At 54.5% G+C, this 5,000-nt stretch overlaps 1 non-coding gene across 1 annotated transcript in view; it reads right to left on the bottom strand.

The window, feature by feature from the left end:
- LOC124589236 overlaps nucleotides 1–1,770 on the bottom strand; it is a 1,910-nt gene extending 140 nt beyond the window's left edge. Inside the window, exon 1 of the ribosomal RNA XR_006976033.1 lies at nucleotides 1–1,770. This exon is cut by the window's left edge and continues 140 nt beyond it. This is a non-coding gene — a ribosomal RNA (small subunit ribosomal RNA).
- Between the last annotated feature and the right edge of the window lie 3,230 nt (nucleotides 1,771–5,000).

The raw sequence follows: 5,000 nt of genomic DNA, 5'->3' as shown, positions 1-5,000 counted from the left end.
TCATTCAATCGGTAGTAGCGACGGGCGGTGTGTACAAAGGGCAGGGACGTAATCAACGCGAGCTTATGACTCGCGCTTACTGGGAATTCCTCGTTCATGGGGAACAATTGCAAGCCCCAATCCCTAGCACGAAGGAGGTTCAGCGGGTTACCCCGACCTTTCGGCCTAGGAAGACACGCTGATTCCTTCAGTGTAGCGCGCGTGCGGCCCAGAACATCTAAGGGCACCACAGACCTGTTATTGCTCAATCTCGTGCGGCTAGAAGCCGCCTGTCCCTCTAAGAAGAAAAGTAATCGCTGACAGCACGAAGGATGTCACGCGACTAGTTAGCAGGCTAGAGTCTCGTTCGTTATCGGAATTAACCAGACAAATCGCTCCACCAACTAAGAACGGCCATGCACCACCACCCACCGAATCAAGAAAGAGCTATCAATCTGTCAATCCTTCCGGTGTCCGGGCCTGGTGAGGTTTCCCGTGTTGAGTCAAATTAAGCCGCAGGCTCCACTCCTGGTGGTGCCCTTCCGTCAATTCCTTTAAGTTTCAGCTTTGCAACCATACTTCCCCCGGAACCCAAAAGCTTTGGTTTCCCGGAGGCTGCCCGCCGAGTCATCGGAGGAACTGCGGCGGATCGCTGGCTGGCATCGTTTATGGTTAGAACTAGGGCGGTATCTGATCGCCTTCGAACCTCTAACTTTCGTTCTTGATTAATGAAAACATACTTGGCAAATGCTTTCGCTTCTGTTCGTCTTGCGACGATCCAAGAATTTCACCTCTAACGTCGCAATACGAATGCCCCCGCCTGTCCCTATTAATCATTACCTCGGGTTCCGAAAACCAACAAAATAGAACCGAGGTCCTATTCCATTATTCCATGCACACAGTATTCAGGCGGGCTTGCCTGCTTTAAGCACTCTAATTTGTTCAAAGTAAACGTGCCGGCCCACCGAGACACTCACTCAAGAGCACCCTGGTAGGATTGCAACGGGGTCCGCCTCGGGACGCACGAGCACGCACGAGGCGCGTCGCACGCCTTCAGCTCGCCCCACCGGCAGGACGTCCCACGATACATGCCAGTTAAACACCGACGGGCGGTGAACCAACAGCGTGGGACACAAATCCAACTACGAGCTTTTTAACCGCAACAACTTTAATATACGCTATTGGAGCTGGAATTACCGCGGCTGCTGGCACCAGACTTGCCCTCCAATAGATACTCGTTAAAGGATTTAAAGTGTACTCATTCCGATTACGGGGCCTCGGATGAGTCCCGTATCGTTATTTTTCGTCACTACCTCCCCGTGCCGGGAGTGGGTAATTTGCGCGCCTGCTGCCTTCCTTGGATGTGGTAGCCGTTTCTCAGGCTCCCTCTCCGGAATCGAACCCTGATTCCCCGTTACCCGTTACAACCATGGTAGGCGCAGAACCTACCATCGACAGTTGATAAGGCAGACATTTGAAAGATGCGTCGCCGGTACGAGGACCGTGCGATCAGCCCAAAGTTATTCAGAGTCACCAAGGCAAACGGACCGGACGAGCCGACCGATTGGTTTTGATCTAATAAAAGCGTCCCTTCCATCTCTGGTCGGGACTCTGTTTGCATGTATTAGCTCTAGAATTACCACAGTTATCCAAGTAACGTGGGTACGATCTAAGGAACCATAACTGATTTAATGAGCCATTCGCGGTTTCACCTTAATGCGGCTTGTACTGAGACATGCATGGCTTAATCTTTGAGACAAGCATATGACTACTGGCAGGATCAACCAGGGAGCTGCGTCAACTAGAGCTGAGCAGCCGGCCGCCCGGGAGTGTGTCCCGGGGGCCCGCGCGAACACGCAAGCGTCCGCTCAATTATTCTGCAAACAGGAGGAGGCTGAGCTCCCCTGCACAATACACCTCGAAACCCTCTCAGGTCCCGGCGGCGCGCAGCGCCGTCCTAAGTACTTGGTCGGGTTCGAGAGAGGCGCAATCGCCCGGAGTTTGGCGAGTAGACGCTTTAGGTGCGACCACCCGTGCTCCCAACTGAGCTTGCCGCTGCCGACAGAGGCCCGGGAGCGTGCTGTCGTGGCATTGCCGGCGGGAGACAACACGCGCCACCTACGGTGGCCGGCAGCTCCAACGCCAGCGCCACAGAAGGACAAAAGCCCCACTTGGGTGCCGAAGCGAACGCGCCAACACGTCCGCACAGCTGCGATACAAACCACCTGCGAGAACCGCAGAGGCGACCGAGCAGCAGACGGCGTCGCGGCGCCGAGCGCCGGGCGGCGGCGCATCCTCAGCGCACACAGTCCTCAATCGGACCAGCACACTGCAGATGTCCACCGCGCTTCGCACCGGGCCCGCGAGGACCTACTTTGGCCGCACGGCGCCGCGTGCAGGGTGCGCCGGCGCGCAGCTGCGCCGCCTGCCGCCTCCGTCGGCCGGCGCGCCTGCCACTGGCCGCCCCCACCAGCCGGCTGTAGCGCGTGCGCCCACGCACCGCGCGGCCAGCACGCCGGGAGGCCCCCCCTCACCGGCCGGGGACGGTCCCACCCAGCCACCGCCGCGTATCGCTTCACACCCACATGCCATTCACGTTCGTGGGCATGGTGGGTATCGCTGAAACAACCGGTTGGTAGCTCAACCGATCGTCGCCATCACTGATTCACCTCTAGCGAGAACAACCGCACCACAACGGTTTACCAGTTGTTCATTTGCGTAACGTCACCAGCAAACGTAGACGTCCATCGCCATTTGCAAATTCAACGATTGTTGCATGCCTGTGTCAGGTGTCACGACACACTATGTCTGCCCACATACACGCAACAACATGTGCACGCTTCGCGAACACGTGGAAGGTGGCCCCCGTACGTATGCGATGTCCATTGCGCGAACGACTGTCAACCGGCCTCTGTCGCATGTCGCAGATGTGGAACGCAGTGCACCATGCTATCACGGTGAGTGAGAAGAGACGACTACGTCTGACAACACGCGCCACTACATCAACAGACGGCTCATGCTGATCGCCATCCACGGCATACCATACTGCAATCCAGCTCTTATAGGGAGACGACACGTAGCTGAGTGCACAATATTTGGACCGTATGGTTCGCCGTTGTTGGCGCAGTCGTGGTACGGTCACACATGTACCACGATGTATCATTCAGTACATGAGGACCAATGTGCAGTACAGTGTGTGATTTGGACGTACAACATCAGCGGACAGTTGACACAAGCCGTACCACAACGTAGGCTGTGCTTCGCCATGCGAATGCCAATGAACAACTGCGAAGGGCATTGAGCATGTACGTCCTGCTGCCATCCGCATTACAGTGTATAGCTGCAAGGTGTTTAACATGAAGCGATACTCTGGGGACCGGGCAGTGCGGGTAGCAAACTATATTGCGGGGGTTGCAGTTAGGCAACACTACACTAATTTAACGCGTCGTATGACAATTACAGAGCAGGTTAAGGCCCAACGTGTGTTGGGTTAAGGCCCAACGTGTGTTGGGTTAAGGCCCAACGTGTGTTGGGTTAAGGCCCAACGTGTGTTGGGTTAAGGCCCAACGTGTGTTGGGTTAAGGCCCAACGTGTGTTGGGTTAAGGCCCAACGTGTGTTGGGTTAAGGCCCAACGTGTGTTGGGTTAAGGCCCAACGTGTGTTGGGTTAAGGCCCAACGTGTGTTGGGTTAAGGCCCAACGTGTGTTGGGTTAAGGCCCAACGTGTGTTGGGTTAAGGCCCAACGTGTGTTGGGTTAAGGCCCAACGTGTGTTGGGTTAAGGCCCAACGTGTGTTGGGTTAAGGCCCAACGTGTGTTGGGTTAAGGCCCAACGTGTGTTGGGTTAAGGCCCAACGTGTGTTGGGTTAAGGCCCAACGTGTGTTGGGTTAAGGCCCAACGTGTGTTGGGTTAAGGCCCAACGTGTGTTGGGTTAAGGCCCAACGCGGGTTGGGTTAAGGCGCAACGCGGGTTGGGTTAAGGCGCAACGCGGGTTGGGTTAAGGCGCAACGCGGGTTAGGTTAAGGCGCAACGCGGGTTAGGTTAAGGCGCAACGCGGGTTAGGTTAAGGCGCAACGCGGGTTAGGTTAAGGCGCAACGCGGGTTAGGTTAAGGCGCAACGCGGGTTACGTTAAGGCGCAACGCGGGTTACGTTAAGGCGCAACGCGGGTTACGTTAAGGCGCAACGCGGGTTACGTTAAGGCGCAATATAGGTTAGGTTAAGGCGCAATATAGGTTAGGTTAAGGCGCAATATAGGTTAGGTTAAGGCGCAATACGGGTTAGGTTAAGGCGCAATACGGGTTAGGTTAAGGCGCAATACGGGTTAGGTTAAGGCGCAATACGGGTTAGGTTAAGGCACAATACGGGTTAGGTTAAGGCACAATACGGGTTAGGTTAAGGCACAATACGGGTTAGGTTAAGGCACAATACGGGTTAGGTTAAGGCACAATACGGGTTAGGTTAAGGCACAATACGGGTTAGGTTAAGGCACAATACGGGTTAGGTTAAGGCACAATACGGGTTAGGTTAAGGCACAATACGGGTTAGGTTAAGGCACAATACGGGTTAGGTTAAGGCACAATACGGGTTAGGTTAAGGCACAATACGGGTTAGGTTAAGGCACAATACGGGTTAGGTTAAGGCACAATACGGGTTAGGTTAAGGTACAATACGGGTTAGGTTAAGGTACAATACGGGTTAGGTTAAGGTACAATACGGGTTAGGTTAAGGTACAATACGGGTTAGGTTAAGGTACAATACGGGTTAGGTTAAGGTACAATACGGGTTAGGTTAAGGTACAATACGGGTTAGGTTAAGGTACACATTGTTGTAAGGAAAGGTGTTTTGGGGGGGGGGGGGGGCCGGTTTGTTGATTGTGATTATCGTAAGTAAATGACTGCGGCATCATCTGATTTGCCACGTCAGGGTGCACCTTTGGCTCATAACAGGCGGCGCTCTGATTCCATGCTTGTGGCAGACCTGTGTCTTTCATTCCTGCCATTGTTTGTGTGGTGTGACAGGAG

The sequence above is a fragment of the Schistocerca americana genome, unplaced genomic scaffold, assembly GCF_021461395.2.
Source record: "Schistocerca americana isolate TAMUIC-IGC-003095 unplaced genomic scaffold, iqSchAmer2.1 HiC_scaffold_696, whole genome shotgun sequence".
NCBI lineage: Eukaryota > Metazoa > Arthropoda > Insecta > Orthoptera > Acrididae > Schistocerca > Schistocerca americana.
This window is presented reverse-complemented; position numbering and strand designations above follow the sequence as displayed.